Genomic DNA, 12,847 nt, shown 5'->3' with positions numbered 1-12,847 from the left:
GTTATCTCCCTTCCAACATGAACATAAGTGTGCCAATTGCCTGTCGACACGTTGCCAGAGCATTGCATTGCCAGTGCGTGCTCGTAGTATATGTCGAGTATTATTAAAGCATCTACAGCTAGACTTTGCAAATCCGGCTCCTCAAACGCCCGCGGACGCGCATGGACGATTCACAGGCACTCACCGGGCATGCCTCAAATTAGCCACTTTGCATTCGCCTCTTTCATATTTCACCCCCTAGATTCATACAAAGCATGCAAAAGGAATCTTATGTACTACATCTATGTACTACCCTAACTAATCTTCGTCGTCCTAGATGTCCACGACGACGGTGCCAGGCGCCGGCTTGACGGGCGGGTAGGAGGGCTCCGGCTCATCCTCCTCCTACTCAACCTCATCCATTTAGGCGAACATCTCCGCCTCCTCCACGGCCTCTTGCGCCTCCATCTCCTGCCGGCGACGGCGTCTTGCCTCCGCAGCCGACTCCGACCGAAGGGAATCGATGATGGTGCCTGCAGATTCCGTCGCTAGCATCCCCCACACCCCCTCCTCTGGCTCATCCTTCTCCTCCTCCACCACCTCCTCCAACTCCTCCTCCGGATCCACTGCATCCGAAGTTAGCCCCGCGGCAATCCGGGCTTCGTGCCTAGCCCGGATTCGCTCAAGGTGTTGGGGAACGTTGCATGGGAAACAAAAAAAATTCCTACGCTCACCAAGATCAATCTAGGAGATGAACATCTATGAGAGGAAAGGTTGGATCTACACACCCTTGTAGATCGCTAAGCGGAAGCGTTAAGAAATGCGGTTGATGTAGTCGAACGTCTTCGTGATCCACTCCTGATCAAGTGCCAAACGGACGGCACCTCCGCGTTCAACACACGTATGGTTTGGTGACGCCTTCACCTCCTCGATCCAGCGAGAGATGGTGAAGTAGTAGCTCAAGTTCTCCGGTAGCACAACGACGTGATGGCGGCGGTGGTGGAGCAATCTCAGCAGGGCTTCGCCAAGCCTCTCTGAGAAGGAGAGGAACTACGAGGGAGAGGAAGGGCAGCGCCGTGGCATGGATGGGTGTGGCTGCCCTCCCTATCCACCTCTATATATAGGGGGAAGGGAGGAGGGGGTGCCCTAGGGTTTCCCCTAGGGGGCGGCAACCACCAGATGGGGGCGCCCCTAGGGAAACCCTAGGGTGGCTTGGCCCCCAAGCCAAGTGGGGTGCCGGCCCTAGCACCCCTTGGCAGAATGAGATGGGGTGAGGGGGTGCGGCCAGCCCTTGTGGGCTGGTGTGCCCCCTTCCCTTGGCCCATGAGGCCCCCCAACACTTGCCGGGGCCCCCAAAACTCTTTTCGATCTTCCGATGATAGCCCGGTACCTTCTGGAACACTTCTGGAATCTGTTTCCCTTCGTCCTATATATCAATCTTCACCTTCGGACCATTTCGGAGTTCCTCGTCATGTCCGGGATCTCATCCGGGACACTGAACAACCTTCGGTCACCAATACACTAACTCAACTATACTTAGATCGTCACCAAACGTTAAGTGTGTAGACCCTGCATGTTCGAGAACTATGCAGACATGACCGAGACACCTCTATGGTCAATAACCAATAGCGGGACCTGGATGTACATATTGGTTCCTACATATTCTACGAAAACCTTTATCGGTTGAACCTCAATGCCAGGTATTCAGCTAATCCCGTATGCAACTCCCTTTGTCCATCAGTATGTTATTTGCCTGAGATTCGATCGTCGGTATCTCCATACCTAGTTAAATCTCGTTACCGGCAAGTCTCTTTACTCGTTCTGTAATACAAGATCCCATGGCCAACTCTTTAGTGACATTGCTTGCAAGCTCATTGTGATGTTGTATTCCGAGTGGGCCCTGAGATACCTCTCTGTGATGTGGAGTGACAAATCCCAGTCTTGATCCATGCCAACTCAACAGACACCCTCAGAGATACCTCTAGAGCATCGTTATAGCCACCCAGTTACGTCGCGACATTTGATACACATAAGGTACTCCTCCGGTGTCAGTGAGTTGCATGATCTCATGGTCATAGGAACAATATTTGACATGCAAAAAATGATAGCGATAAACTTGATACGATCATATGCTACGTTTATAGTTAGGGTCTTGTCCATCACATCATTCTCCTAATGATGTGATCCTGTTATCAAATGACAACTCATCTCTATGGCTAGGAAACCATAGCCATCTTTCATCAACTAGCTAGTCCAGCAGAGGCTCACTAGGGACATGTTGTTGTCTACCAAACGGAGTCCAAACGGAATAAAACTTTCGCAATGATCTTTCTTGGACCAAAAGCAAACCAGGTGTAACGCCCCGGACACACCCGCCGGTGGTCGTTACTCCTGGCGGGATCTAGACTGGCCCCACAGATCAATACTAGTCTTTTCTGCGCATTTTGTCCTCACTCATGCGCACCTGGGAGCAACTTCCCGGTCGGTCACCCATCCTGAAACTACTCCAAGCTGAGCACGCTTAACTTTGGAGTTCTGTCCGAATGGGATCCCGGAAAAGAAGGAATTCCTTATTGATATGAGTAGTCTATCATCCCTAATAAGCCAGGCTATTACATACACCCCCACTTAGAGGAACCAATGTCCTCGTCGGGCCACAGGAACGTTCCCTCTTGGTACAACCGTCTGTGCATCCAGTCCGGTACATGTGCCATGCCGTGTGCCACGACGGGTCACAAACGTCATGAACAACATGACCGAGCACCTGTCCGCAACCATCCGTGTAACCACGAGGGTCGGCTCTGATACCAACTTGTAACGCCCCGGACACACCCGCCGGTGGTCGTTACTCCTGGCGGGATCTAGACTGGCCCCACAGATCAATACTAGTCTTTTCTGCGCACTTTGTCCTCACTCGTGCGCACCCGGGAGCAACTTCCCGGTCGGTCACCCATCCTGAAACTACTCCAAGCTGAGCACGCTTAACTTTGGAGTTCTGTCCGAATGGGATCCTGGAAAAGAAGGAATTCCTTATTGATATGAGTAGTCTATCATCCCTAATAAGCCAGGCTATTACACCAGGAGACTTAGAGATGAAGTCGAAGAAGCAACAAGGCGACCATGAGGGTGGAGGGAGCGCCCAAGGGGTAGGGCGCGCCCCCTACCTCGTGGGCCCCTCGTAGCTCTCCTGACCTAACTCTTTCGCCCATATATACTCTTATACCCCAAAACCATCAGGGAGAGCCACGAAAACACTTTTCCACCACCGCAACCTTCTGTACCCGTGAGATCCCATCTAGGGGCCTTTTTCGGCGTCCTGCCGGAGCGGTATTCGATAATGGAGGGATTCTACATCAACACCATTGCCCTTTCGATGAAGCGTGAGTAGTTTACCACGGACCTACGGTTCCATATCTTGTAGCTAGATGGCTTCTTCTCTCTCTTTGATTCTCAATACCATGTTCTCCTTGATGTTCTTGGAGATCTATTCGATGTAATATTCGTTTGCGGTGTGTTTGCCGAGATCCGATGAAATTGTGGATTATGATCAGATTATCTATGAATATTATTTGAGTCTTCCCTGAAGTCTTATATGCATGATTTGATATCTTTGCAAGTCTCCCCGAATTATCAGTTTAGTTTGGCATACTAGATTGGTTTTTCTTGCAATGGGAGAAGTGCCTAGCTTTGGGTTTAGTCTTGCGGTGTCCTTTCCTAGTGATAGTAGGGGCAATAAGGCACGTATTGTATTGTTGCCATCGAGGATAAAAAGATGGGGTTTTCATCATATTTCTTGAGTTAATTCCTCTACATCATGTCATCTTACTTAATGCGTTACTCTGTTCTTTATGAACTTAATACTCTAGATGCATGCTGGATAGCGGTCGATGTGTGGAGTAATAGTAGTAGATGGAGAATCGTTTCAGTCTACTTGACATGGACGTGATGCCTATGTTCATGATCATTGCCTTAGATATCGTCATAATTATGCACTCTTCTATCAATTGCTCGGCAGTAATTTGTTCACCCACCGTATTATTTACTATCTTGAGAGTAGCCACTAGTGAAACCTATCGTCCCCGGGTCCCTTTTCCATCATATTAAGTCTCTTTTCCATCATACAAGTTCTCTTTTCCATCTTATTAGTTTCCGATCTACTATTTTGCTATCTTTTACTTTTCGACCTATAAACCAAAAATACCAAAAATATTTACTTTACCGTTTATCTATCTCTATCAGATCTCACTTTTGCAAGTAACCGTGAAGGGATTGAAAACCCCTTTATCGCATTGGGTGCAAATTTGTTGATTGTTTGTGCAGGTATTCGATGGCTTGTGCGATGTCTCCTACTGAATTGATACCTTGGTTCTCAAACTGAGGGAAATACTTACTCTACTTTGCTGCATCACCCTTTCCTCTTCAAGGGAAAAACCAACGCAAGCTCAAGAAGTAGCAAGAAGAATTTCTGGTGCCGTTTTCGGGGAGATTTACGCCAAGTCAAGTCAAGATTTGTCTCCCGTCAACTTGCCAATTTCTAGCGCTGTTGCCGGGGAGATCTAAGCCAAGTCAAGCCATACCAGGTACCCATCGTAAACTCTCCTCTCTTGCATTACATTATTTACCATTCGCCTCTCATTTTCCTCTCCCCCACCTCTAAAATGATTTTCAAAAAATATTTGCCTTTTCTTCGCCCGTCTTCCGTTCGATCTTTTGTTTGCTTGTGTTACCATGTGCCTTCCTTTTGCTTGCATCTTTGCTTGCTAAAAGTTATTGATCCCCATCCACTTGCTAATCTTTTTAAGAGATCCAATTATGATGAACCAATTTCTAGTGATTTGAGTGCACTAGATTATCTTTATGAGGTTTTTATTGAAATTTGTGAATCTGAAAATTGTGATGAAGTGTTGAAATAAGAAAATTATAAAGTGATTCACGATAGCTCCTTGAATGAAAAGCATGATTATAATGATGTTATTATAAATTCTATTAATGTCAATTGTTTTAATGATATGCAAAACCTAAGCTTGGGGATGCTAGTTTTGCTATGTCCACTACTTGTTGCAATGATCATAATTGGGGTGATTCTTCTTATGATCTTGAGAATTTATTTAAGCCCCATGATGAATATAAGATTGATAATAATGGTTGCAATGATATTGAAAGTGGGTTTGGAAGAGTGTAAACTTTAGATCCCACATATTTGGAGAGTGTTCAATCTTATGATTTTTTTGATAAAAGTGGGTTTGGAGAGGTCATGACTTTAGTTAATGTTAATCCCACTATTTTGGAAGAGTGTCAACTTCGCATGCATGTGGATTGTGTGGAGAATATGTTATGTGATAGCCATATTGTTGAATTTGATTATGATCCCACATGTAATTATTATGAGAGAGGAAAATATGGTTGTAGAAATTTTCATGTTACTAAATTACCTCTCTTCATGATGAGATTGCTATCGTCTCTTTCTTCTTCCTTGCATATGCTAGTTTTTGATTGCCTTGATAATTTGTTTGTTTATAAAATGTCTATGCATAGGAAGTATGTTAGACTTAGATGTGTTTGTCACATGATATATGATGCTCTCTTTGTGCTTCAATTCTTGTCTTTCATGTGAGCATCTTTAAAATTATCAATGCATAGCTAAGGGCATTAAACAATACGCTTGTTGGGAGGCAACCCAATTTTATTTTTGTTATTTACTTTTTGTTCCTGTTTAGTAATAAATAATTCATCCAGCCTCTGGCTAGATGTGGTTTTATGTCTTAATTAGTGTTTGTGCCAAGTTAAACCTTTAGGATATCTTACAATGGTAGTTGTGTTGATCCTGCTGAAAAACAAAAACTTTTGTGCCCAGTAAATAATTTCCAAAATTTTATTGAAACATGCTTTTGATCTGATTCTTTTTTCTCTGGATTGGTGCACAAATTTCTCAGGTTGCCCTAATTTTTCAGAATGTTTGGAGTTATAGAAGTATTCGAGAGTTGCAGATTGCTACAGATTGTTCTGTTTTTGACAAATTCCGTTTTCTATGTGTTGTTTGCTTATTTTAATGAATCTATGGGTAGTATCGGGGGGTATGAACCATGGAAAATTTGGAATACAATATATATTACACCAATATAAATAAAGAATGAGTTTTCAATAGTACCTTAAAGTGGTGATTTATTTTCTTATACTAACGGAGCTCATGAGATTTTCTGTTGAGTTTTGTGTTGTGAAAATTTCATGTTTTGGGTAAGGATTTGATGGACTATGGAATAAGGAGTGGAAAGAGCCTAAGCTTGGGGATGCCCAAGGCACCCCAAGGTAATATTCAAGGACAACCAAAATCCTAAGCTTGGGGATGCCCCGGAAGGCATCCCCTCTTTCGTCTTCGTATATCGGTAACTTTACTTGAGGCTATATTTTTATTCACCACATGATATGTGTTTTGCTTGGGGCGTCTTGTATGATTTGAGTCTTTGCTTTTTAGTTTGCCACAATCATCCTTGCTGTACACACCTTTTGAGAGAGATACACATGAATCGTGATTTATTAGAATACTCCATGTGCTTCACTTATATTTTTTGAGCTAGGCAATATTGCTCTAGTACTTCACTTAAATCTTTTTAGAGCACGGCGGTGGCTTTATTTTATAGAAATTTATGAAATCTCATGCTTCACTTATATTATTTTTAGAGTCTTTTAGAACAACATGGTAATTTTCTTTGGTTATAAATTTAGTCCTAATATGATAGGTGTCGGTGTCAAAACCGGCGGATCTCGGGTAGGGGGTCCCGAACTGTGCGTCTAGGCGGATGGTAACAGGAGACAAGGGACACGATGTTTTACCCAGGTTCGGGCCCTCTAGATGGAGGTAAAACCCTATGTCCTGCTTGATTAATATTGATGATATGTGTTACAAGAGTGGATCTACCACGAGATCAAGGAGGCTAAACCCTAGAAGCTAGCCTATGGTATGATTGTTGTTTGTCCTATGGACTACAGCCATCCGGTTTATATAGACACCGGAGAGGGCTAGGGTTACACAGAGTCGGTTACAAAGGTAGGAAATCTACATATTCGTATCGCCAAGCTTGCCTTCCACGCCAAGGAAAGTCCCATTCGGACACGGGACGAAGTCTTCAATCTTGTATCTTCATAGTTTGGGAGTCCGGCCGATGATGATAGTTCGGCTATCCGAACACCCCCTAGTCCGGAACTCCCTCAGTAGCCCCTGAACCAGGCTTCAATGACGACAAGTCTGGTGCGCATATTGTCTTCGGCATTGCAAGGCGGGGTCCTCCTCCAAATAATTTATAGAAGATTGTGAACACCAGGATAGTGTCCAGCTCTGCAAAAATAAATTCCACATACCACCATAGAGAGAATAATATTACACAAGATCAATCTGCTGATGTATTCTGTGGCGTGACGTCACACCACTTCCAAGCCTTTACTCGAATTGTTTTTATTGTTCCACCTCAGTGCGTTTAGCGAGGCGGTTTCCTTGGCACGTCTTGTCGAAGCAGAGATCGTGTTCCCCTTATTCCGGGATTCCCATCAATACGGACGTGGGTAACCCAACCGCGCCTGTTGCCACGCCCCCTCCATCGAAGGCGGGTTCCAAACGGTCACGGGGACGGCTCTTGGTATTCTTCCTCTTTATAATGAGACCAAGGCCCGTTCTTTTTATTCAATCCTCTATCGAATCCGCCCCTCTCCCCGAGTTCCAACACCCAGGGCTTCCAAATTCGGGTACCTTCGATCTTCGACAATGTCCGATCCTGACCGATGAGGACGTGCTAAAGCTGAGAGATGCCAGATACTTAACCTACGAGATTTCGCATAGGCTGCCTGCCCGAGGGCAAGTTATCCCAACTCCCGAGCCTGGCGAGAGCATCGTGTTCGTGCCTCACCTTCGTCGGGGTTTAGGCTTCCCGACGGATCCCTTCGTGAGGGGGCTCATGTTTTACTATGGGCTGGAATTCCACGACCTGGCTCCGGAGTCCATCCTCCATATCTCATCATTCATTGTCGTCTGCGAAGCCTTCCTCTGCACTACTCCTCACTTTGGCTTGTGGCTCAAAATCTTCAACGTGGAGCCAAAGATGATTGAGGGGCGTCAGGCAGAGTGCGGTGGGGCGGTTATAAGCAAGAGGGCCGAAGCTCCATGGCCCAAGGGCTCTTTCCAGGAGGAGCTCAGCTTGTGGCAACAGGAGTGGTTTTATATCACCGCTCCCCGAGGCAGCAGGCAGAAGCCGCCGCCCGTCTTTCGCTCGGGCCCTCCACAGCAGCTGACGTCATGGGTCAACAAGGGGCGTGACTGGGGGCCGCCCAAAGACGTCCCCCTGTTGCAAGACCGGATTTGAGGCCTCCAAGAAAGGGAGATCAATCTGGTCGCAGTGGTATAGGTCATGTTGATCCGGCGCCTACTGCCCTGCAAACGTCGCCCCCTCCGCCTATGGGAATTTAATCCGGAGGGGCCACGAGCTCTTCAACACTTCATGAGTTTGACACCCATGGAGATGTATAAACTGTTCTTCAGATTGCAAGAGACGCATCCGGAATTGACCGAGGACGCTGGCCTAAGCTGCAATCGCCCGGATTCTCAAGTAACTAGCCCTGTGTCCGGACACACCGTCCATTTATTTATCGTGAGCTTGCCTTTTAACCAGCTATCCCTGGACAGGAGTGGATAGCGCAAGCAAAACTGATACGGTGTCCGGCCCCCCTCCCTGAGACCACACAGGATCCCGTGTTAATCAAAATGTCGGAGGTTGCACCTTCGAATGAGGGCGAAGGGGGGCACGGGGAAACTGTCACCTCTGCCAAGGAGGTTTTTAGTAAGGGAGGAATCGAGAGTCCCTCCTTCCAGGGGGAGAAGAGGACCGCTTCCGAAGACCCGGAGGCCAAGGCCTCAAAGCGGGGAAAGAAATCTGTACCGGAAGGTCCTGCGCCGGGAAGAGCACCGGCCGTACTGTCTCCTCGGAGGAATCAGCCCTCTAACAAGTCATAAGTAAAAAAGGGGGATTTTATGATTATTAGACACCCCTGCTTAATGTTTAAAGGTAACCGAAGTTTTTACCTTGTAGTTCGGATCTCAGCCCATCTCAGCACTGCTCATCTTCGGGAGACCTTCGTCCGGAGATGATGGAGAGCGAAATGCCTCCATCTGCCGCCCCATCGCGCGGGGCGGACGATCCTGAGGTGTCGTCACGGAGGGTCTCCCTGAGTCCGGCGGGGCCGGAGAGTTCGGCACCCATTGGAGTACGGTCGGTGGAGCTGCAGGATTTGCTTAAGAGGGCGTCCATCTCAGAAGATCGCCGCACATTAATGGGTAATGTGATTGAGAGGATCTCATCCGCCGAAAGCGGGTTGTATGAGGCCATCGGAAGTTTACTGACGGGGTTTGAGGTACGCAAAAAATGACATACCTGTTGACAGTTTTGCACATGAAGTGCGCCCTGTATAGATAGTAACCCCTGAGACTTGGTATGCTGTCGAAAACGGCAGCGTGCCTAGGATCATAATCTCAGTTATTAACTGTCGCCTTTCCTATGCAGGTGGCGGAACGTTCGGTGGCCAGCCGGACTGATGGATTCGCCGAGCTGAAGAAGCAACTCGACGCTGCAGATGCGGACATCTCGCTGGTCAATAAACGACTTGATGAGTCACAAGGTATGTGATTGCTCCGCGGTCGCTTAGTAAGGGAGCTGATGCCCATTCCTTACAAGTTGTATGCTTGATGCAGATGGTGCTGCTGCTGTGGAAGACCTTCGAGCAGAACTTGCTCGGGCCAAGGAGCAAGCCAGAAAAAGCGAGGCGGCTGCCTTGAAGGCAGCGGAAGAGCTAGAAGCCGAGAAGGCTGCTCACTGCCGAAGCAGGGAGGAGATGGCCGGAATGGCCATGAAATTAAAAGTTGCTACCGACCGCCTGGAGGTTCTTGAAGGAGAACGCCGAGCGGAGCAAGAGGACCTGAAGAAGGCCGATGCCGAAGCCAAGGATGCCCGTAGTGCGATGCGGGCTATGAAGGAGGAACTGCGTCAGGTCGGAGACATTGTGGCTGGAAAGCCCTTTATGCTGCGTAGGAAGTTCACGGATCCGAAGTATGCTCAGCTGGGCCGATTGTACGGTGCGGAGGATCCTTATCTGGACTTGGCGGCGAGTGCGGCGGACGCAGTCGTGCACTTTCGAAGCCAGGAGGATCATGAAATGGAAGAGCTTTTCTGGTCTCAATTCCATAGTCCGGAGCGTCCACTTCCGTTGAGTGATCGGCTGGTTGAGTGGGCTGAGCTGAATAGATTGTCCGGACTAGCCATGACGGATGTGGTCGCTCATCTGTGGCCGAAAAGGCCCAAGCCGAAGAGTTATTTTGGCTTGTTGCAGCAATTCCTTGGGGCAGTGCCGCATATTAAGGCGATGAAGCGGTCGGCATGCATAGAAGGTGCACGGATGGCTCTCGCCCGTGGTAAAACATACTGGGCGGAGATGGATGCCACCGCTGTTGCATCCCGGGGTTCGGACAAAAGCCGATTCCCCACCGAGCATTACTTTGAGGAAGTCCTGCAGGGCGCTCGTACAATAGAGTCGCAGTGCTCGAAAGATGTTATGTTTGAATGACATGTATGATTTCTAAGATCATGTTTATAATGCAATGACTTTTTATACTTGTGTGTTCAAGTATTGAACTATCTCCTGTGCGGCCGTATATATATGTATAATCTGAAAGATGGCAGTCTTTGGCTTCAGCCCCCACGCACATGGTGCGGGGGTGTTTGCAAAAAGAAAATCGCTTTTTCACACTTAATCCAACGTCTTGGTCCTTTTAAGGAGGTGATAGCGTAGCAAACTAGGCAACCAGACTATAATGCTTTATCACTTTCACTTAGCCATAGGAGATCGAATGTGGGGCTACTATATAGCCCCTGATGGCACCGCGCTTCTCCGAACTCGGGGCGCGTATGTGCCTGACCGGGAAGCGGTCCTTCGTCAAAGCGGAGGAATTCTAAACATTCCAATGGTCGATCGAGTGGTTGACCAGTCTCTCGCTATATCATGACAGTCAGTTTTCGGCTTTCTCTACTGAGGTGCTCTCCCGGCCGAACCGGGGCACAATCGCAGTAGTTCTCCTGGTGCCGCGTTAGCCGATGATACGGAACGTAAGGCAGCAAAACACAGGAGCCGGGCAAACCCAACATTTGACCAAAGACATGATTCGGAGCTGATGCATATAAGGCCTAACTCGAGACGCCGAACACTCCCTGAGGTGTTCGGTCTTTATGATATTGGGCAGAACAAAGCCCTAAGCCCCTAGTGTCCAGGTACAGGCGGGAACTTCTGACGCGGCCGATGCCAAAACGCCAGCCTCCTCCTCGGCTCTGGTAGGAAACCGGGGGATGTGTATCAACAAGAGACAGTAAGAAAGGTTTACGCAGGGTCTTAATCTGAAAAGAATCCTTGCAACGGGTCCCTACTGCACGTCTGCGCCTGTGTCTCCGTTGTGCTGTATCCTGGACGGGTGTAGCACGTGCTTCATCTGTAAAAGAGAAGGACTTAGTTTCTAAGAAATATCGTGCAAAAATTGTATTAAAATAAAGTATAATTTGGAAGATGAAGAAAGTTGAGCTTTATTGGCTTTCATCATTTATGCGCGCGGCCCCCTAAAAAAAGGGGTATGCGGCTGGGAAGCCCCTTGTTAGCTTACGCCGGACTTGTCTAACCATGTCCGAGGTCTAAATGACCTGTTTTTCAGGGACTTTGACCTGCAAGGTCTGATTAATGTGTGGCTGTCGAAGCAGTCGCACATTCTCTGTGGTCGAGGGACACTCAGAGTTGTGAGATTATGCCACGTGGACTGGGCATTTCTAAGCGTAAGAGACGTGTAATGTTGTATTGCATTAAAGCAGGCGAAAGCTTCGCGCCCCAGTAGCGCTTAAGGGCTACTGTTAAATGGGGCGATGGAGAGTGAGCTTTTCGCGACGGAGGTTGTCGGATGAACCGAACACGACCTCTAGTGGTACAGAGCCTGTAAAATTGGCTTAAAAGGCCTGGCGTCACTCCTTTGAAGGAAGTGCTGCTATAGCGAATTTTGGTGGGTTCTATCCCCAGTCTGCGGACGGTGTCCTGGTATAGCAGGTGCCGCGCTGTGTGTTATCACATGAAGTGAGTTCACTGTTTTGACTTCTAGTGGGAAAGTCTTTTGGTTTCCGGAGCGCTGCTTTTGGGTTTCGTCACTTTCACTTGGTGTGTCGAGCCCCTTGTGTTCGGCGTTAAGTCGGCCGGACTGCTTGAAGACCCAACAATCTCTGTGGGTATGGTTTGCAGGCTTCCCGGAGGTACCATGTATTTGGCACAGTCTGTCCAGAATCTTGTTTAGGTTGGATAGCTCGTCACTGTTGTCCTTGAGGGGCAGTGTTTTGTTGTTCGGCCGAGAGCTTTTGAATCCGGCGTTGACCGCCGTACTATTTGGGCCATTTTCCTTATTCCGGCGCTGATCTTTTCTGCGTCGTGATTTCCCATTTCCATCCCTGATTTCGGATGTACTCGGGTCGCTGGTGCTGCATCTAGCCAGCCAGCTGTCTTCCCCTGCGCAAAAGCGTGTCATGAGGCTTGTTAGTGCGGCCATTGTTCTTGGTTTTTCCTGGCCGAGGTTTCTGGCGAGCCATTCATCTCGGACGTTGTGTTTAAAGGCTGCTAAGACTTCAGCGTCCGGACAGTCGACTATTTGGTTCTTTTTGGTCAGGAACCTGTTCCAGAATTTGCGTGCTGACTCTCCGGGCTGTTGAGTTATGTGACTTAAATCGTCTGCATCCGGAGGCCGGACATAAGTCCCCTGAAAATTTGCTCGAAACGCATCCTCAAGCTCTTCCCAACTTCCAATCGTATT

The sequence above is a fragment of the Triticum aestivum genome, chromosome 2B (assembly GCF_018294505.1).
Source record: "Triticum aestivum cultivar Chinese Spring chromosome 2B, IWGSC CS RefSeq v2.1, whole genome shotgun sequence".
Taxonomy (NCBI): Eukaryota; Viridiplantae; Streptophyta; class Magnoliopsida; order Poales; family Poaceae; genus Triticum; species Triticum aestivum.
This window is presented reverse-complemented; position numbering follows the sequence as displayed.